At 47.1% G+C, this 21,938-nt stretch overlaps 2 long non-coding RNA genes across 3 annotated transcripts in view; one reads left to right on the top strand and one right to left on the bottom strand.

The window, feature by feature from the left end:
• The first annotated feature begins 943 nt into the window (after nt 1–943).
• Nucleotides 944–21,938, top strand: part of LOC126490047 (uncharacterized) — a 40,634-nt gene continuing 19,639 nt past the window's right edge. The window contains exons 1-3 of the long non-coding RNA XR_007589093.1: nt 944–1,761; nt 8,635–8,711; nt 18,511–18,616. This is a non-coding gene — a long non-coding RNA (uncharacterized lncRNA). The remainder of the gene's footprint in view (nt 1,762–8,634; nt 8,712–18,510; nt 18,617–21,938) is intronic.
• Nucleotides 14,313–21,938, bottom strand: part of LOC126490046 (uncharacterized) — a 13,818-nt gene continuing 6,192 nt past the window's right edge. Inside the window, exons 2-3 of one of the 2 annotated variants that reach the window (XR_007589092.1) lie at nt 20,903–21,047; nt 14,313–15,095 (exon numbers count right to left, since the gene is read on the bottom strand). This is a non-coding gene — a long non-coding RNA (uncharacterized lncRNA). The remainder of the gene's footprint in view (nt 15,096–20,902; nt 21,048–21,938) is intronic. The other variant, XR_007589091.1, reaches the window with a different exon arrangement.

The following is a 21,938-nucleotide window of genomic DNA, read 5'->3' as shown; positions in this document are numbered from 1 at the left end:
TTGTGCCCATCAGTCAAGCCCTGACCGGGGATTCTAACCTCACGTTAGCGGGCTCACGGTCGGGATCACAGACCCCGCAGAGAAGAGCACGCGCAGGTTCACACTGTCTTATGTTCTCGGGAGCTCGTGGACTCCTCTGCTGTTGTCTAATCCTAACTGCTGGGCAGCTAGGCGGTGAGGGACCGCTTGCAGGATGCTGAAGCCCAGGCAGTGTTCCGTCTGGAGAAAGGATGCGCCTCCAGCTCTGACCGGGTTCATTCCCTGGAAGGAAAAACCCGCACTTGCTTCCCCGTGCTCCGTCTCAGAATACAGAGCGGCCAGCTCACAAGCCCTCATTTTTGGATTAATCTAATCAGTTTCTCTCTCACCTCCAGGGTGCTGTGGGGGAAACGTCTCCTAATTCTGCAGATTCCTGCCAATGTACATTTATGGTTTCCGGGCCCAGTGATGTCTGTAACACTTCTTGGCAGCTCTCCCTTTAGCCGTGAGCCCAGCGGTCTCACGGCCCTTCCGAATAGGCAATGAAGCTTTACGGGTTTTCCTGTCACTGAAGAAGCACAGTGCACACACTTTTAATTCCCACCTCAGTGTTTTTGTCCTGTTTCCTCCCACCGGCTAGTTTGTTTATTTGTTTGTTTGTTTGTTGAGAGGGGTCTCCTGTGACCCGGGCTAATTTCAGAGTTACTAAGTAGATGAGGCTGGCCTTGAGTTGCCCGTCCTCCTGGCCTGCATTTACTGAGTGCTGGGATTACTGCCTTGTGTCAACACGCTTGGTTTTATTTTATTTTATTTTAAAATATTTTTTGAAAGGAGCTGGGCAGTGGTGGCCCACGCCTTTAATGCCAGCATTCAACAGAGTCAGGTGGATCTCTGGGTTCGAGACCATCCTGGGCTACATAGTGAATTCCAGGACAGCCAAGGCTACACAGAGAAACCCTGTCTTTTAAACAAACAAACAAATAAATAAATATAAATAAATAATAAACATGAAAAAAATTTTTGAAAGAGTTTCAGTTTGTAGTACAGCCTAGCCTTGAACTGATAATCCCCCTGCCTCTGCGTCTCAAATGCTGGGTTGCAGCTGTGCGCCACCATGACCACTGGGTCTTTTGAGCTTGATGCTGGGGGTGGTGCCTGGATGTTTGCACCAGTCTTGATGCAGGGGACACTTGAAGCAGTAAAACTGACGCTATGAGGATTTTCCAACAAATGCTCTTAGGAAATACCAAGTTGCCTGAGGTAGAATTTAGCTCAAGGAAGGCTGCTTCCGGCGACTGGAGGTAAGCAGCGCTCTTGCAGGCTGACTAGACAGTGTACTAAAGAAAATCTGGACCGTGACTGATATTTAAGGTTCCTGAGAAAGTTTCTGCTAACATTTTTTTCACCAAGACTGGTCTCCAATGGGCTCCATTCCACAGGACAAACCTGACTTAAAACTGGCCATTAGCCCATTCCCAAATCACAGAACATGCCTCTTCCCCGCAGTTCCCGGTCACAACCATAGCAAGTCCTGGATGCCGTTAAGTCCTCTTCTCTCTTAACAGGAAAGCATAATCCTACAGGTGGGCACAGTGGACCTGTGTAGCAACTGCTCCACAAGAACAGCATTGGTGGACCCAAGAAATAGTTCTGGGGCTGGAGAGGTGGCTCTGTGGCTAAGAGAGAACCCGGGTTCAATTCCCGGCACCCACACGGCAGCTCACTACTGCCTGGACCTCCAGTTCCAGGGGATCCAAGACCCTCACACAGACATACGTGCAGGTAAAACGCCAACACACATAAATTAAGGCAATATGTGTAACCCGGGGAGTGGAGAGAGCTTTAAGGATGGCAGCATATACGGGATGGAAGAGCCTATGGTGTATATACATGCCATATATAGTTATATATATATAAATCTTCCCTTCCTGGCCGGCTCCTCTTTGAGCATCATTCAAAGCTGGATGCAGTAATTTCTTCCTTTACTACCTCTAAGTGGACGAGCGCTTTCTCTCTGGAAGGCAGATTAATCCTGTAGCGCTCTGTCCTTCTGGCCCTGAGACAAAGACAGCGCTCAGCAAATAATCACAGTGTTGGTGAGAGGATTTTGAGGCGAAGTTAAGGGGACTTTAGATTGCTCTAATCTGAGGGTTTCAAGGATGTCTCCTTGAGAAAATGGTATTTCAACGGCTTCTTCTTCTTCTTCTTCTCCTCCTCCTCCCCCTTCTTCTTCTTCTTCTGACAGTTTCTCTGTAGCTTTGGAGCCTATCCTGGAACTAGCTCTTGTAGATCAGGCTGGCCTCAAACTCACGGAGATCAGCCTGCCTCTGCCTCCCGAGTGCTGGGATATAAGGTGTGCACCACCACCGCCTGGCTCTCAAAGGGTTCTTAAGTAATATGAGAATTAGAAATGTCTGGAGTTTCTTCCAGGAGAAAGCTGAAGGATGTTTGTGTTTCCCACAGCATGGAGCCCTAGGGATTCCTGCGATTTCCATAACACCGCATGCCCAAGAAAACCCAGAGCCAGGTCTTGAGGCGAGACCCACAGTGCGGAAGGAGGAAACAACCTCTGGAAAGCTGTCCTTGAACTGACGTGCCAACCACCACCACCACCACCACACACACACACACACAAATGCGAAATAGGTAAATAAAGATGTAATAAAAAATATCCAAGCCGGGCAATGGTGGAGCACGCCTTTAATCTCAGCACTCGGGAGGCAGAGGCAGGCGGATCTCTGTGAGTTCGAGACCAGCCTGGTCTACAGAGCTAGTTCCAGGACAGGTTCCAAAGCCACAGAGAAACCCTGTCTTGAAAAACCTAAAAAAAAAAAAAATCCAAGGCCACCAACTGACAGCGGTAATTTTTTGGTTTCCTTTAGTCAAGAGGGCTGAGGCAAGGGAGACGTCCTTACGGAGAACAAGGTCTCAAAGCGAAAGTAGAAAGTAAAAAGAGTCTAGTCTCAGGAGCATGGAAATTCATCTTCTCGGGTCTCTGGGTTCCACATAGGTCACGTGCCTGCCTCAAATAAGCAAGGAACAAGAGGCAACCAAGACTGATTTGGACCAATCAGGATTTATTTTTCAATTGCACGGTATTGTGAAAACCCCATCTTACCAGAGGATAGAGCTGCCCAGGGAAAGATCATGTGAGGGATAAAAGGTCCTCAAACCCTCCACCAAACAATACTTTATTTTTATTTTATTTTATTTTTGAGACAGAGTTTTTTGGTTTTTTTTTTTTTGTTGTTGTTGTTTTTTTGGTTTTTTGAGACAGGGTTTCTCTGTAGCTTTGGTGACCATCCCGGAACTAGCTCTGTAGACCAGGCTAGCCTCGAACTCCCAAAGATCAGCCTGTCTCTGCCTCCCGAGTGCTGGGATTAAAGGCATGCGCCACCACCGCCGGCTAAGACAGAGACAGAGTTTTTTTGAGTAGTCCTGGCTGTCCTGGAACTTGCTCTGTAGACCAGGCTGGCTTTGAACTCAGAGATTCACCTGCTTCTGCCTCATGAGTGCTGGGATTAAAGGTGTGCACCACCACTGCCTGACTTCTGTCTTTCTTTTTTAAAAAAGATTTATTATCATATGTGTATGGCATTTTGCCTTCATGTATGTCTGGGTACCATGTAAGTTCATGCAGTGCCTGGGGAGGCCATAGGAGGGGCTTAGAGCCCCTGGAACTGAATTACAGATGCTTGTGAGCTGCCATGTGGGCACTGGGAACTGAACCCAGGTCCTTTGGAAGAGCAGTCAATGTTGTTAACTGCTGAGCCATCTCTCCAGCCCCCAAAGAATACTTTCTTACATAGAACTTTTTGTTTTGTTTTTCGAGACAGGGTTTCTCTGTGTAGCCCTGGCTGTCCTGGATCTCGCTCTGTAGACCAGGCTGCTCTGTTCTCGCAAAGGACCTGAGTTTGTGTACAGCCCCCACATTGGAGGATGGTGCCCAGCGCCAGACAGTCCAGCTCCAGCAGATCTGACACTCTTTTCTGGCTTCCGTCGGCTTCCGCATTCACACACCACCCCCTGTACAAACCAGATAAAAACGAAGGTTGTGACCCACCCGAGGTGGTACGTGTTTTAGATGTGAGGGCAAGAACAGCCAGAGGCGTCTGGAGGACTCCAGAGCAGGGGAATAGTAAACTGAACACTGCAGCAGACCGGCCTTGGCCCTGAGAGAAGAGACAGGAGGAGAGAGGAAGACAGAGAGCGTGGGCAAAGGAGACCAAGAAGGCAAGACAAGAAGAGTGCTCATAGTTAAGATAGTAGGGTGATCATGATGGAATTGGGGGGAGTAGACCGAGGGCTGGAGAAGTTTAAGGCAGGTGCGGAGCAAGAAGATCATGGGTGTTTGTTTTGTTTTTTAAAATATGTATGTAATAATGAGGGCTGGCTTGCTTGTTGGGGTTTCTGTTCCACCCAGTACCCCATAGCCGGCTAGCCCCAAAGAAAATCACACACAGGTCTATATAGGTTATAAAACTGATTGGCCCATTAGTTCAGGCTTCTTATTAACTCTTGTAGCTTATATTAACCCATTATTCTTATCTATATTAGCCACATGGCTTGATACCTTTTTCAGCTGGTAGATTACATCTTGCTTCTCGGTGGTCTGGGCAGGACTGGGAGGAATGGGCTTCCTCCTTTCCAGAATTCTCCTGTTCTCATTGCCCCGCCTCTACTTCCTGTCTGGTTGACCTGCCTTGTTGAATTAGGAGCGGCGGGGCCGCACGCATGGCTAGCTTATGCCCGAAATAATTACACGGAAACTGTATTCTTTTAAACACTGCCTGGCCCGGCTAGTTTCAGCCTCTTATTGGCTAGCTCTTACATATTAATCTAACCCATTTCTAATAATCTGTGTAGCCCACGAGGTGGCTTACCAGAGAAGATCTTAACCTGCGTCTGTCTGGAGTGGGAGAATCATGGCGACTCCTGACTCAGCTTCTTTCTCCCAGAATCCTGTTCTGTTTTCTCTGCCTACCTAAGGGTTGACCTATCAAATGGGCCTAGGCAGTTTCTTTATTAGTAAGAAATCACTCCCACATCACTGCCTATACTTCCTGCCTGACCAATCAGCATTTTATTAAAACACATGATTGACAGAATACAGACAATTCTCCCGCACCATATGTATTGTTATTATTATTATTATTATTATTATTATTATTATTATTTTGCTGTTTCAAGACAGGGTCTCTCCATGTAGCCCTGGCTATCCTGGAACATACTCTGTAGACCAGGCTGGCCTTGAACTCCCAGAGATCCTCCTGCCTCTGCATCCTGAGTGCTAGGATTAAAGACATGTGCCACCATGCCTGGCTTATTTTTATTATTTTAAGTGATGTGTTTATGTCTGTGCGTGGGTACACAAGAATGCATGTACCAACAGAGGTCAGAGAAGCCCTAATCTCCTGGGAGCTGGAGTTATAGGTGGTTGTGAGCCACCCGACGTGGGTACAGGGAATTGAACTTGGATTCTCCGGAAGAGAGGAACACGGTTTTCACCACGGAGCCAATACTCTAGCACAAACCACAGGCATCTGTGATACCGAGGGAGCCTGGAGGCCAGTATGTGCTTTGGTGTGCTAATAGGTACCACAGACAGACATTTGTTCCAAGTTTCTTTTGGAACTGATCCCCTCAAACATATCATATGATTAAAAATAGAAAAAGTCAAGATTCAAGCAGGCTATGGCATTTGCCTTTGATGCCAACCCTCAGGATGTACAGGCAGCTAGACCTCCGAGCTCCAAGTCAACAAGGGCTACGTAGTGAGACCCCATCTCAAAAGTACATAAGTAGCCGGACAGTGGTGGCACACACCTTTAATGCTAGCACTCAGGAGGCAGAGGTAGCTGGATCTCTGAGTTTGAGGCAGTTTGGTCTACAGAACAGGCTCAAAGCTACACAAAGAACCAAGGTTCGATTCCCGGCACCCACATGACAGCTAACAACTGTCTGCAACCCCTGGTCCAGGGGACCTGATGCCTCTTTCTGTCCTCCTTACATTCAGATATACACGCAGGCATACCACCCACACACAGTCTTTAAAAAGAGCAAGCACCTTCAATCCCAGCTCGTGGAAGGCAGAGGCAGGTGAATCTCAGTTCAAGGCCAGCCTGGTCTCTAAGAGCTAGTTCCAGGACAACTAGAGCTGTTCTACAGAGAAAGCCAGTCTTGAAAAATCAAAACAAACAAACAAACAACAACAACAAAACAGTACAGCCTCTTATGCACTATTTGCAGGGGGGTGGTAATATCCACAGTCAGCAGAGAGCTAAAGCAGACAAAATTAACAAAGAGAACTTGGGATACCTCAGACGCAGCTGCCCAAGGACTAGTAACCACAGCCCACTGGTCCCCAGAAACAGCAATCTTGACTCCTACAAGGACTGGCTCCAGTGTCAGACACACAAGTCCATTCCAGGACAAGGACACCAGACTAATATCCCCTTTGTCCTTTTGTCAGGGTTTTTGAAAAAGTCTTGGGTCAGTCTAGATTCCCGCAGAAATCTAGGCACCATGGCAAACACCTGTGACCCCAGCCCTGAGAAGGTTGAGGCTGCAGAATTGTTGAGTTTAGGGTGTCCTGGAATTCCCATTCTCCTGCCTTCCCTCCCCCAAACACTGGAATTACAGGCATAGTCACCATCTCGAGCTCAGTTTGCGATCAGCTGGGGCAGCATCCACAGCCCCCTCTCTTGCTCTGTCGATATTTCGCCTGTGTATAGGACTGAGGGTGAGGAGGCCAGAGGACGACTTTAGGTCTCCTAGAACTGGGGCTGCAAACAGTTGTTAGCTGTCAGATGGGTGCTGGGAATAGAACCTTGGTCCTCTGGAAGAGTAACCAGTGCTCTTAACCTTTGATCCGTTTATCCAGCCACCAAACTGCTTGCGGCTCTTCAGAAAACTCAAGTTCCGTTCCCAGCATCCAAGTCATGCTTCACAGGTGCCTGTTACTCCAGCTGCAAGGGATCCAGTGCCCTCTAACACACACACACACACACACACACACACACACACACACACACACACACAAATAAAATTAAGTCTTGCCAGGCATAGTGGAAAGTGGCAAATGCCTTTGATCCCAAAACAACATAGTGAGACCCTGTCTCAAAACAAAACAGGACAAAATCTTTAAACAATGACAACGACAACAACAAAGAACCCGGGTGTGGTGGTGCACACCTGTAACTGCTGCTCCCCAGAGGGAGCTGGGGTGGGGTCCAGCATGCCTGACACCTCTACTCCACCCCCCAAAAGCATCAGAAAATTAGCAGTATTTGAACAACTACTAAACTGAGATGCTGAACCCTGAAGGAAATGTCTCCTGAAGGTGGCCTTGGGGCTTTTATTCTGGAAGAGTCTGAGGTACCATTGTGGCATCTTGGGGTCTCAAATCTGTGTCTGTGTCTGAGGATGCAGTTTAGTAGTCCTGCCAGTGTGCACAAAACCCTGGGTTCACAGAGCTGGGCATGGTGGAGTGTGCCACCAGAGACCTGGTCTCAAAAACGTAAAAACAGGGGTTGGAGAGATGGCTCAGTGGTTAAGAGCATTGCCTGCTCTTCCAAATGGTCCTGAGTTCAATTCCCGGCAACCACATGGTGGCTCACAACCATCTGTAATGAGGTCTGGTGTCCTCTTCTGCAGACATACAGACAGAATATTGTATACATAGTAAATATTAACTTTTGAAAAAAAAAGTAAAAACAAAAACCAGGGGCTGGAAGGGTGATTCAGAGGTTAAGAGCACTGGTTGCTCTTCCAGAGGACCTGACTGAGCTCAGTTCCCAGCAACCACACGGTGGCTCACAACCATCTGTAATGAGATCTGGTGCCCTTCTTTGACTGCAGGCATACACACAGACAGAACATTGCATACATAACAAATAAATAAATAAATCCAGTCTGAGTCCTGTTGTCAGTGTCAGGGACAGACAGCTCCACATGTCTGGGACAGACAGAGCTCCACACTGTGAGCACTCTGAGGCTCAGGAAAACCCAGAATTCTTGGCTTCTGAATATTAAAAAAAATCCAAACAAACCAAAACAAAAACTTCAGATCAAGCCAGTGTGAGGCCGAGTTGGAGAGGATTTTTGCTTTGTTTTCTTTTATTTAGTGTGTGTGCACGTGTGAGTGTGATATACCATGTGTACAGAGCACAACTTTGTGGGCATTGGTCCCAGGCTCCAAGGCACCTACCTGCCACACTAGGGGAAAGTTCCGGGCTCAGAACTCTTAGGCCAGCAGCTTACACAGGTGACCTGAACCAGTCAGAGTCCTTGATGGCAGGAAGAACTAGAACTCCCGTTTGGACTACAGGCAGGAGGCAAAGAGCCAAAGGGGCAGGGAATGAAGCTTTTGAAACCTCAAAGCCCATCCCCGGTGACGTACCTCCTCTAGCAAGCAAAACCTAATCCTTCCCAAACAGCTGCCCCAACTAGGGACCACGTAGTCAAATACGGGAGCCTACTGATTTTTCGAGACAGGGTTTCTCTGTAGCTTTGGAGCCTGTCCTGGAACTAGCTCTGTAGACCAGGCTGGTCTCAAACTCACAGAGCTCTGCCTGTCTCTGCCTCCCGAATGATGGGATTAAAGGCGTGCGCCACTACCGCCCGGCTCACCACAGCCTCTTATCTTGTGTCCAGGAACTCCCTACACAGCTGAAGATGACCTTGAACTTCCGACCCTCCAGCCTCCCACCTCACCAATGCAGCAGTTACAGGTGTGTACCACCACTGTTGTTTATTAAGTGTGGAAGAGTGAGCCCGGGGCCTGTGTGGGCTAGGTGAGCACTGTACTGAGGAGATTTTACACAGATTTTAAACTCAAGAGTCAAGGAAAGAGAAGCCACCCAGAAGAAAGCAAGCATGCTCCACGAAGACGAAGCTTGGTGGCTCCACAATTGCAGGCGCCACTTTGTGAGGTTTGAAGCTATTATCTTTGAAGAGTTGGTAGGGACCTAAAGGAGATCCCAGGTTCCCGGGATCACAGTTGATAAGGTGAAATCTAGATCTTGGGGTGCCGGAAGTTGGAGTGTCTCCACTGTACACAGAGTTAACGGGCTCGTTTATAATATTTCCAGAAACTGCTCAGGAGAGGAGGCCAACCCTTTTCTCGTGAAGTTATTATTACTTTTTTAAACCACACAACATAAATGTAACTAGGACATCACGTCGCCATGTTTGTCATTTATCTTCCCTCAGTGCCGGAGGGTGGCTAGGAGACTTGTGCTCCAGGTGTGATGCGGAGGGATCAGTAAACCTAAAGTGACCCAGAAAACTCAAGCCTGAACTTGACTTAAGGTGGTTAGAGATTGCCAATACCCTCGGTAATTTGGAAACATAGCAAAAAGTTCTCTTTGAAAGGGTGTGGTACACACATCAGTGAACTCGCACTAGGTAAGTCAGTGCACACACCTGCAACCTCGGCTCTGGGCAGTCAGTGCCCACAGCTACGACCTCGGCTCTGGGCAGTCAGCGCCCACAGCTACGACCTCGGCTCTGGGCTGTCAGTGCCCACAGCTGCGACCTCGGCACTGGGCGGTCAGTGCCCACAGCTGCGACCTCGGCACTGGGCGGTCAGAGGCAGGGACTTCTTAGGAGTCTGAGGCTTAGACTGAGACACACAATCAAAAGCTGCTCAGGAGAAACCAAAACAAGTTCTCCCTGATGGAAGACGATAAAGACGATATTGTCTCATCCCTTGTGAACTTTTTTCTTTTACTTTCTCGTCTCTGTCTCTCTCTCTCCGACAGTCTTATGGAGTGCAGGCTAGGCTCAAACAGCCTGTGAGGCAGAGGGTAATCTTCCTGCCTTCACCTTTCACATGATGGGATTAGACACGTGGATCACTGTGCCCAATTTAGTGAATTTCTGCAATTTTTCAAAAGAAAGATTTTATTATTGTGGTTTTTGTTTGTTTGCTTTTTTCTTTTTTTCTTTCTTTCCTTTTTTTTTTCCCCTCTTTTGCAGACAGGCTCTTACTATTTAGCTCTGCCTGATCTAGAACCCACTATGTAGACCAGGCTGTCCTCCAACACACAGAGATCTGCCTCTCTCTGCTTCCAAAGTGCTGAGATCAAAGACATTCTCTACCACTTCTGGGCAAAGCCTGATCATGGGAACTGGAGAGATGGCTCAGTGGTTAAGAACACTAACTGCTCTTCCAGAAGATCTGGGTTCAATTCCCAGTACTCACATGGCAGCTCACAACTGACTATAATTCCAGTTTCAGGGGACCTGACATCAATGGCAAAACACCACTGCACATAAAAAAATTAAAAAATAGAAAAATTTTAAAAACCTGGACATGGTAGCACCTATCTTTAGGCCCAGCACTCAGAGGCAGAGGCAGGCAGATTTATGGAAATTCCAGACCAAAAGGGAAAGGAAGTCATGCCTAGCAGGCAGAACACCAGAGTTCAGTCTCCAGCTTTGCCTGGGCAGGTGACACACACACCTGTAATCCCAGTACCTAGGAGTGGGAGGCTGGGGATTCAGGTGTCCTTAGCTACACAGTGAGTTCAAGGCCAGTGTAGACTAAAGGAACCATTTTTTTTAAAAAAATCACAAAATATAAAGCCAAAGCAAACTACAACAAAATACAATATCCTGGAGCCAGATAAAGTGTGTGTAGTCCTGGCTGCCTGGGAGGCTGAGGTAGGAGGATCCCTGTGAGTCCAGAAATTCCAGATCCGCCTGGATGACACAGACTCTAAAAATAAAAACAAAACCAAGACCAAACAGAATCCAACATGAGCACACAAAGGTAACTGGAGGGCACGACACAACCCTCTGAGACTAGAAGTGTGGCGGAGATTGTGTGGTATTTCACGCCCACAGCCCCAACACCAGGGAAGCTATGGCAAGAGGCTCCTGGATTCCAGACCATCCCAAGCTACAGCCAAGCCAAGCCAAGGCTTGACCAAAGTAACACCAACAAAAGATGGTGGGTGTAAGGGTATCATAGACCCTAGGAACAGAGCCACAAGGTTTCCAGATGCTGAAAATGAATAGCATGGATCACAAAACAATCGTACATTGTGCAGTCAAGAGTAAAAGCCAGAATTAGCAAACTGATCGAGAATTAGAAATTTCAAAGAAATGACGGAGCAAGAAGTGAGTGTGGCACACACCTGGGATCCAAGGCCTGGAGGATCGGAGTTCTTTAAGGTCGCTGTTGGCTTTATAGCAATATAGCAAGAGGCTGTTGCACGAATTCTAATTGGAATCAATAATAAAAGCCCAGAGTCAGACACAGGGGTTAATGCTGACTGAAGGTCAGAGAAGCTGAGTGACCAGCCACTAGAGAATTCTTTTACCTCTACCAATGCTCAGACAGAAGGGTGATTCTGTCCTTAGACTGTCTCCTCAGACTTTATCTTCTCTGCAGGGCAACCCTCAGACTGCAACTGTCTTCACCAAACCTCAGACTTCCCTGAGCTCCTGTCTCCTCCCGCCTTATATTCCCCTCTCTGCCCAGCCACATCACTCCTGTCTCCACCTCCCCAGTGCTGGGGTTAAAGCCTGGGATCCCAAGTGCTGGGATCACCTTTGTGTGAGCGCTGTTTCTCTTTTAGACAGATTCAAACTTAAGTAGCCCAGGGTGGCCTTGAACTAACAGAGATCCCTCTGCCTCTGTCCCTCTCTCTCCAGTCCTGGGATGAAAGGTGTGTGCCACCACTCCCTGGCCTCTAGTGACTTACCTCTGCACTCTGATCTTGAGGCAAGTTTTATTTGTTAAAATATAAACAAAATATCACTATAAGAGGCTAGCCAGCACCATATGGAATTCTGTCCAAAAAAGGGAGGGGCAGGGGCAGGGTCAGCTCCTACTATGCACAAGTTGGTACCTCTGGATTCTTCCATTCTATAGAGACAACCTCAAAGAGAATGGTTGTCTCTCTCGCTAGGTGTCCTCGTTAGAGTGACATCGTCTTTAAACCCTACGTGGCAATCCCTGACGCACCACCGTGATGCCCAGGGAAGACAGGGCGACCTGGAAGTCCAACTACTTCCTTAAGATCATCCAGCTTTTGGATGATTATCCCAAACGCTTCACTGTGGGAGTAGACAATGTGGGCTCCAAGCAGATGCAGCAGACCCGCATGTCCCTGCGAGGGAAGGCGGTAATGCTGATGGGCAAAGGACACCACGATGCGGAAGGCCATCGGGGGCACCTGGAGAACCACCCAGCTCTGGAGAGACTCTGCACTCTCGCTTCCTAGAGGGTGTACAGAATGTTGCCGCTGTTCATCTGCAGACTGGCTATCCGGCTGTTGCTCCAGTGTCACACTCTGGCACCCATGGGTATGAGCAGGTTCTGGCTCTGTCTGTGGAGACCGAGTACACCTTCCCACTTGCTGAAAACGTCAAGGCCTTCTTGGCTGATCCATCTGCATTTGTGGCTGCTGCCCCTGTGGCTGCAGCCACCACTGCTGCTCCTGCTGCTGCTGCAGCAGCCCCAGTAAAGGCTGAAGCCAAGGAAGAGTCAGAGGAGTCAGATGAGGATATGGGATTTGGTCTCTTTGACTAATCCTCTCAAAGCAACCAACTCAGACAACTTAATCCAAGAAACATGGAAATAAAAGCTTACTTCTGTTAAAAAGTTGATTGGAAAAGTCCTTTTTGTTTGTTTGTTTTGACTTTGGTTTTTGGTTTCAGGACAGGATTTCTGTTTCTGGCTGTCCTGGAACTTGCTTGCTTTGTATACCATGATGGCATCAAGATCCACCTGTCTCTGCCTCCTAAGTGCTGGAATTAAAGGTGTGCGCCACCACCGCCCTGCTGCCTAAGTCTTTCTTAACACATTCCACATTCCAAACCTTTCCCTTGGGCCTGAAGCTCTCTGACTATAGTAGACACATAGGTATGGGCCCCGGAATCTCATCCTCCATCCCAGGAATCTGAGGGATGGCGACGTCCGAACTGCCTCTAAGTCTGTCTGCAGGCGAAGCCCACAGAGAGCGGACAGCCTCTGTAGTTCATACAGGAGCTGGGATTTATTTTTATTTTATGTGTGTGGATGTATTGCCTGCATGTGTGTCTGTGTGCCATGTGTGCAGCACCTGAGGAAGTTGGAAGAGGGTGTCATGTTCCTTGGAACTAGAGTTACAGACATTGGGAGCCTCCACAGTGTTTGAAAAGCTCCATAGTACAGTTAGAGGTCACAAGCATTTATTAGTGATAAACAGGACCACAGCAAAAATATTTTTTGAGCCAGGCAGTTGTTGAGGTCTGGTGCCATCCTGGACCATAAATTATTTCTCTGGACCTGAGGGGACGCGTGGGAATAAATATACAACTCACACGGCTTTGTCAGGAAGAGTTCTCAGAGATCCCTCATGAAATCTGAGTTCACATCCTGAAAATCACCTGTGTTTATTCTCCAAACAGCTTTTATACCAAAATGCAAACTGAGGGGGAAATTCACCAGCATTCTGTTTCCTAGGTAACCGGGAGAATGGTTGTGGTCATGTCTACACCTTTGACCACACCTTTCTATGCCCATTTTGTCTTTCTGTCTTCCTGCTCTGTATGCCAGCTCTGTCATGTAGGCCAGATTAGCATCTCCCTCTCAGGCGTCCTTCAAATTACAAAGAAGGAGCAGAACAACATTAGCAGATCCTGACCCTTTGTCTGTAAAGACTAGGTGACCTCCTTCTGTAAGGCCAGGTGCAAACAATGAACTGGAAGTCTGGCCTCCATCCACTGTAGGGATATGGGCCTGTATGGTCTACAAGCCTACAATCTGCTCTCGGTATTTAATTTTAATAAAGCCTGTGCTTCTACAACAGGACAGGTGATCACATCTGCCTTGGGCAAAGACTTTTCCCTTTCCCCAAATTTATCCGTTGTTTGAATTCCCCAAATTAGGAATATTTTATGTAAGCTCTTGTCTTGGGTTTTGGGGAGGAGAAGCTTTAAACCTGTCATTGCTGACCTCTGTAGAAAAGAGCTTAGGGGAGGAGACCTTTGGGCTCTGCCTCTTGAAGCCATATTTTTTGTAGGACAAATTATGATGCTTTATGCATAATCATGTCCTTAAAGGCCACAGTCTCCTGTTTAAAAGAGAAGAGAACCACCTGAGTTCAAAATGTCTTTTAGCTAGTTTAGAGCACCTCTTTAACTTTTTTACATTGTATCGAAATCTAATTTTTTTTTTTTTTTTTTTTTTTTTTTTGGTTTTTCGAGACAGGGTTTCACTGTGGCTTTGGAGCCTGTCCTGGAACTAGCTCTTGTAGACCAGGCTGCTCTCGAACTCACAGAGATCCGCCAGCCTCTGCCTCCTGAGTGCTGGGATTAAAGGTGTGTGCCACCATCGCTCGGCAAAATCTAAAATTTTTTAACATATGCATTAAATCTAAACATTTACAGAGTATGTCAAACCATTCTCAACATCTTACAAGCAGTTACAAACATCATCAGGTCAATACCATAATTTTAGAGTGGGAATTAACAATGAATCCACAATTAAACATATCACAGTTTTTTTTTTTTTTTTGAATCCACATTCATCAAAAGACAAGAAAAGCTTTCCTGAGGGGTAAGAATCCAGTGACATTGCTGTTATCAAATACCAGTTCCAGTCTCTGCGCAGTTAAACCCTTAGGCTGCCCCCCTCTTAAGTGAAGAAAGGTTTTAGTCATTTTTTATTTTGAGTCTTTTTTTCCTAAGAGGAAAGCTGTCTTAGTTCTCAGGTCCAATATTTTAATCAAAATGAGTTCTGTGTCCCAAAGATTAAAACAGCCAGACGTTTAGTCTGCATTTCTCATTCAGCTCCAAAGCAAACAGGATTCAGACTGCAGAAAACTGCAGTCATCGTGGTCAGGTCTTCTCAGTAGGGCTATGTGTGTCCCGAGTGTCTGGAAGCGCTCAGCATCCGTCCCTCAGTGCAGCAGAGCATCAGCTGGTCCCACAGACCAGGCACTCCCCTCTGTGGGGGCTGGGAAGACTGGACCAAGGTCTCCTCTCCAACTCCTTTCTCCCACTCCTCTATGGGGCGTCTGCAGCTATGATGTCATCAGGTCTGCTGCTCCTTCACTGTATACGCAGTCATCTCACCCAGCCTCGTGTTCTTCCTCTGAAAAAGGAACATAAACACATCCCTGACCCCAAATTAATATAATTTAACTTTATTTTATGTGCATTGGTGTGAAGGTGTCAGATCTCATGGAACTGCATTTTCAGACAGTTGTGAGCTGCCATGTGGGTGCTGGGAATTGAACCCGGGTCCTCTGGAAGAGCAGTCAGTGCTCTTAACGGCTGAGCCATCTTCCAGCCCCCTTTTAAGTTGTTTTTAATGGGCCATGTCACGCTTCATAATTCCTTTTCATTATTAATCATATAAGCAGTTTTTCCATTGGAAGAATCATGTACAAAATTTTAGCATAGCATCCTTTAAGGGATCTTTAGCTATAACGTTAGCAAAATATAGTTGTGCGAATCGCAACAACGATCACCTGGGAAAGATTATTACTCTGGCCTTTAAATTGAGCAAAGACAATTGTCCAAGCATCACTATTTTAAAATTATCAGTTAATATATTGCTTAGTATAAGAAACACTGATCACAGTCAGCTCTCTGCTAACGTACCTCCTGGAGTCCGTCCTGCTCTTCTGTGTCACACAGGCTACTGCTTTAAATTACGAGTTTAACATCTCAACTGGCAAAATGGGAAGGCGCAGTCATAAAAGGCATTTTGTTTTTCCATAAAACTTCTGTAGAATACGTTTTGTACTTAATATACACCCTTGCCATAGCTGAATCATAATTAATATCCTGTCCTTGCTGGTTATTGTATACTCTACCTGCTTGAGTACCTGTTTGGCAGCTTCTATAAGCGCCCTACTGGTAATTGGCTCATTGCTTCCTTTAAGAATTTTACTTAGTGGCTCAAGGTCTCCTATAAGAATATTATAACTAAGGCTTTAACCATTGTATATCTAATTAAAAGTTTGCAAACTCTCCCCCTTTTAAGGGGCAAGTCTGCTTAGCTGATAGGAAAATGGAAGAAGAAAGCACATTCTACTACGGATGCTGGCATAACTGGACAATCAACACATGGAGGAATGAAAACAGATCCATATTCATCTCTATGCACGAAACTCAAGTTTAAATGAATCAAAGACCTCAACATAAACCTGACAATACCGAACCCCATAGAGGAAAAGTTAGAAGTACACTGGAATGCATCGGTGCGTCTCAAACACATCCTCAGTGGCACAGACACTGACAGAAATGATTACAAATGAGATCTCCTGAAACTGAGAAGCTTCTGTCCAACAAAAATATATGGTACAGACCTAAACCAAAAACTCTCAACAGATGACTGTAAGACACTTAAAAATGCTCAACAGCCTTAGCCATCAGAAAAATGCAGATCAAAACTGAGATTTCACTTTATCCCTGTAAGAACGACCAAGATTAAAAATACTGCTGACAACTTATGCTGAAGAGAATATGGGGTAAAAAAAAAATTCCTCCACTATTGGTGGAAGTGAAAACTGGCACAGCCGCTTTGAACGCTAGTATGGCGATTTCTCAGAAAACTGGGAGACAATCTACCGTAAAACTCAGCAATACCACTTTTGGCCTATACACAAGAGATGCTCAACCATAAGGACATGGGCTCAACTATGTTTATAGCAGAATAATTTTGTCATAGCCAGGACAGTGTTTGGAAAGCTCCATAGCACAGTTAGAGGTCATGAGCATTATTAGTGATGAGCAGGACCGCAATAGCTTCCCGCACGCCTGGCCCTCTGTTGGCTACAGCCTCGCCTCCTACTTCAGACTCAGACAGGCCATGGAGGCTGCTGTGTCATGTAATCTTTTTTGATATGCGTGTGGAGAGGCCTCCAACACTAATGTAGCTCCAACACAACAAGCAGAAAGGTGTATCTCCACGAAACTTAGAATCTTGCAGATATACAAGTATAAACTCTGTCTCAAAAAACCAAAAACCACCAGGCAATGGTGGTGCACGCCTTTAATCCCAGCACTCCTGGAGGCAGAGGCAGGCAGATCTCTGTGAGTTCGAGACCAGCCTGGTCTACAGAGCTAGTTCCAGGACAGGCTCCAAAGCCTTGTCTCGAAAAACCATATATATTTGAAACAGAGTTTCATGTAGCTCAAGCTGATTGCAAACTCAAAATACAGACCATACTGACTTTGAATTTGTGATTCTCCTGCCTAAGCCTCCTGAGTGCTGGAATTACAGACATGAGCTATGATCAACCAAATAAGTTTTTAAAAATCCATTAATTATATAAAAATCTATTAAATATTGCCACCTCCCACCATGCATGTGTGTGTACGTGTGCATGTGTGTATGTGTGTGTGTGTGTGTGTGCGCGCGTGTAAGTGTGTGTGCATGTGTGTGTGTGTGTCTCCTAGGAGTCAAACCAAAGGATAATAGTATGAGTCAAACGCTCTGCCATTAAGTTACATCCCCAGCTGTATTTGTTTTTGTTGTTTTTGCTCTTCTTGTTGTTGTTGTTGTTGTTTGTGTGGTTGGTTTTGTTGTTGTGGTGGTTGTTTGTTTTCAACTTGACACAAGCCAGGGTCATCTGGGAAGAGGGAACCTCAGCTGAGAAAATGCCTCCCTCAGACTGACCTGTGGGCAAGTCTATAGCGCATGTTCTTGCTTAGTGACAGATATGGGCAGGTCCATCTCACTGTGGGCAGTGCCTGCTGTGGGCAGGTGGTCCTGGGCTGTGTCCGGTCATAGCTGTCCTGGAACTCTCTAAGTAGGACAGAGTTCTGCCTGCCTCTGCCTTCTGAGTGCTGGGATTAAAGGCGTGCGCCACCACTCCCAGTAATCTCATTGTTTTTTTCTTTCTTTCTTATAAGGGGAGACTGCTCTTTCATTCCCAGAGACCCAGATCTGAATAATCATACAGAATCTTTATTAATTACAACCCTGCTTGGCTTATTAGTTCAGGCTTCTTATTAACTCTTACATCTTAAATTAACCCATTTCTATTATTTCGTAGATCACCATGAGGCTGTGGCCTACTGGTAAGGGTTCCGGTGTCTGTCTCCTTCAGCAGCTACATGGCGTCTCCTCAACTCTGCCTACTCTCTCTACATCTCTTCCAGCTTGGCTATATTCTGCCCTGCCATAGGCTGAAGCAGCTTCTTTATTAACCAATGGTAATAAAGCATATTCCTAGTATACAGAGGGGAATCCCACATCACTTTTTTTTAAGGCTTATATTTATTATGTGTACAGTGTTTTGCCTGCCTAATATGTCTGCAGGCCAGAAGAGAGCACCAGATCTCTTTACAGATGGCTGTGAGCCACCATGTGGCTGATGGAAATTGAACTCAGGACCTCTAGAAGAGCTGCCACTGCTCTTAACCCCGGAGCCATCTCTCCAGCCCCTTCTCTTTCTTCTTAAAAAGGTTTTGACCGTGTCAATATTGTATAGTGAGCCCATTGCTTCTCCCGTTCCTTATTTTCCACCATCCCTTTGGTCCCCTTTGTCCCAAGTTTTCTTTCTTTCATGGCCTATGCAGGACCCTCTCCACCCCCGCCACCCGCCTGCTACCTGTGAACCAGATACTACTGCTCCAACGCTTTGCCTGCCTGCTTCCCACCATGCCGATCTGCCGCTCTGCAACTGTAAGTAAGCTCTCAGTTAACTGCTTTCTTTCCTACGGTTACCTGTGTCTCTTCACAGTGTAGAACATCACAGTGTACGTCAGTGACTGGGACAGTAACTTGATATGACTGCCCTCCCATTGGACCAGCTTTCTTGAAAATGAAAAAATTAAAAATAAAATAAAAATCCATGTGGGGGCCGGATGGTGGTGGTGGTGCACGCCTTTAATCCCAGCACTCAAGAGGCAGAGGCAGGCGGATCTCTGTGAGTTCGAGGCCAACTTGGTCTACAGAGTGAGTTCCAGGACAGGCTCTAAAGATAATGGAGAAACCCTGTCTCAAAAAATAACAACAACAACAACAAAAACAAAACAAAACAAAAAAAATAAATAAATAAAATCTAAAATCCATGTGGGGGTTGGGAAATGGCTCAGTTGGAAGACACACACACACACACACACACACACACACACACACACACACACACCGTGCTTTGTGCCTGTAATCTAATCTTTAGAGAGGCAAAGATAGGAGACAGGGGGTGGGGATCACTAGAGCTCCATTTGCAGCCTGAATGAATCAGTGAGAGACCCTGCCTCAAAAAGCTAAGTGAGAGTGTTTTCAGAAGAAGCTGAGTCTGCCTCTGGCCTCTGTGTGCTTGAGCACACGTGTGCCCTCACACGCACACACCATATTTCCTCTGTGTGCTTGAGCACACGTGTACCCTCACACGCACACACCATATTTCCTCTGTTGTTGGACATCTAGGTTGCTCCCATTCCTTGACTGTTGTGGATAGCGCAGGAATAAGCACGGATGGGTGAGTGTCTCTGACATGTGTAAACACCCGTGAGTGTAAGGGCTGCTGTTAGTGTCCGGGTATCTGCACTGGCCAGACCTTGGGGTGCTGGCCTGACCTTGGGGTGCACGTCCTCAGCTGCAGCCACTGAGAGCACTTGTGTACATTCACTAGGTTCCATTTTCCAAGGGCCCTGCCCTTGGCTGGGCAGTGGTGGCATTTGCTGTTAATTCCAGTGCTCAGGAGGCAGAGGCAGGCGGATCTCTGTGAGTCTGAGGTCAGTGAGGTCTACAGATCAAGTTCCAGGACAAGTTACAAAGTTACACAGAGAAACCCTGTCTCGAAAAGCCAAAAAAAAAAAAAAAAAAAGTTCCTGCTCACCTCCCATTTCTGTTTCTGTCTCTGTCTATCTGTCTGTCTGTCTCTTCTCTCTTCTTTTCTGTCACTCCTGTCCCCGGAGGCCCGGTCTCCCCTCGCCCTTCCTTCCTTTAACGTTCCCTTTCCCTTACTACAAACCCCTCCATATGGACTCTGTCTCACGGCGTCTTTGTCTCACAAGCTACTTTTTCTGAATCACAACATTGGTCTCCTGAGCGGAAAAGGCTTTTCGGCAGGCAGTTTAATCCTGGAACCTGCTTCTCCAGATTGCTGGGTCCCTCCATCCCAAACCTTTCTTCCACCTCTGCCTGTTTCCCCAGGGAGGGCTCATCTTGTCTCTTGAGCATGGTTTCTCACCTTTTGGCCTCATTAAGCCCTGGTACCAGGCAACCACGGCCTGGGCTCAGAACCCTTGCCCCACTCTTTGTGTGACGACCTACCTACTGGGCAGCCTGTTCCAGTCTCATTTCCCGGGACTCTCGGGTTCTTTGCCCCTTGATTGACCGGATCACCACCAGGCAGCTTATGCCTTTCTTATGATCCTTGCTTGATAAAAGCTACCGGTTCTCGTTCTGCCTCACTCACGGGAATAAACCTAAAATCTGCTTCCTGGCACTCTATGTCCTGATGTTTTCCGGGCCGTTTGCAACACTCTGTCAGCGCCCCCGATCTTGTTGCACATGGCAGAGCCCACCGAAAGGCCATCACTTCACACTGGGACCCTACCCACCTGCTGCACCCTCAACAGAGCTGCTCTTTTTCACCTGCAACAAATCTGCCTTCTTGTTCTCTGGCGGCCTCGCCTTCCATTCAATATTGTTAATTGGGTCTGACCATCCCAGGGAGGTGAGGCTTCCTGTCTCGAGCACAGTCCTCTCCTCGCCTTCTGACTTTTCTCGAAGTCCTAATACCAGGTGACTGTGCCTCTTTCGGGCTCAGAGCCCTTTGTCCCCGCCCTTTGCGTGATGGCCCATTGGACAGCCTGTGCCTGTCTCGAAATTGATCTTCTTTGAATTTCTGGGACGCTAGGAATTGCAGCCCCTTGGGTCTTCTCTGCCTCACTCATGGGAGCTGGTTGTCTATACCTCCTCGCTCCCACTGGGATGTTTTTGGAGACCCACCAACCTTACCAGCCGTTGGCCACAGAGCTGGAGGCACAAGAACCATCAAACACGTCCGGGTGATGCTGTGGTGATGGGAAAGGATCAGGTGCTGTAAGCCCTAGGGAGTCGACTTGGATCCACCCGGAACAGCATTTTGACAGTTCCTCAGAGCCTGGGCGGTGAAGTGAAACATTCAGCTACTCCAGAACGTGGCCAGCACCCCAGTTTTCCTAGGCCCCCCAAAGATGAATGCTGCCTCCCAGGTCAGCAGCAGGATGTAGTCTTGAGAACTCAGCATCCTGATCCCGCCTCACTTGCTCCCCTTTCTAACTCCCCGCCCTTTTTGTTTTGTTTTTGTTTTTCATCACAGCGTGTCTCTGTAACTTTGGCTGGCCTTGAACTCACAGAAATCCCCTGTCTCTGCAGCTGTTTGTCTGTCTCTCTCTTTTGCTCTTCTCTCTTCTTTTCTCCCACTCGGGTCCCCAGAGGTCAGTCTCTCCTCTTCCCTCCCCCCATTTCCCTATTCCCTTTCCCTCGATAAAATTCTCTCCACCTGAGCTATTTCGCATGGCATCTTTCTCTCTTGTGCCGTCTTTCTAAATCACAGCGTCTGTGTCATAGGAAGACCTCTTTCCGTTTCCTGGGAAACCTCTGTCCTGATGACCTAGTGATTGGACTCATTTTTTAGCTCCGCCAGCAGCATGTAAGGCTCCTCTCTGTCCACATCCTGGCCAACACTGTGATGTTTTCTTAGTGACTACCATTCTGACTAGGGTGAGATGGAATCCCGGTGTGGCTGCTTGTGTTTCTCTGATGACCAGAGAGATAAAGCATTTCCCATGTTCTTGGGCCTTTGTGTTCCACCTTTTGAGAATGGTCTGTTCATGTCATGAGCCCATTCCCGAGTGGGTGGGTTGCTTGTTTAGTTACTTGAGTTCTTTGTTTGTGTATTCTAGATATTAATCCACACCAGATGTATAACTATCAAAGACTCTTCCATACCTGTAGGCGCTCGCTCTCTCTCTCTCTCTCTCTCTCTCTCTCTCTCTCTCTCTCTCTCTCT

The sequence above is a fragment of the Alexandromys fortis genome, unplaced genomic scaffold, assembly GCF_014885135.2.
Source record: "Alexandromys fortis isolate MF-2015 unplaced genomic scaffold, M_Fortis_MF-2015_v1.1 scaffold_218, whole genome shotgun sequence".
Taxonomy (NCBI): Eukaryota; Metazoa; Chordata; class Mammalia; order Rodentia; family Cricetidae; genus Alexandromys; species Alexandromys fortis.
This window is presented reverse-complemented; position numbering and strand designations above follow the sequence as displayed.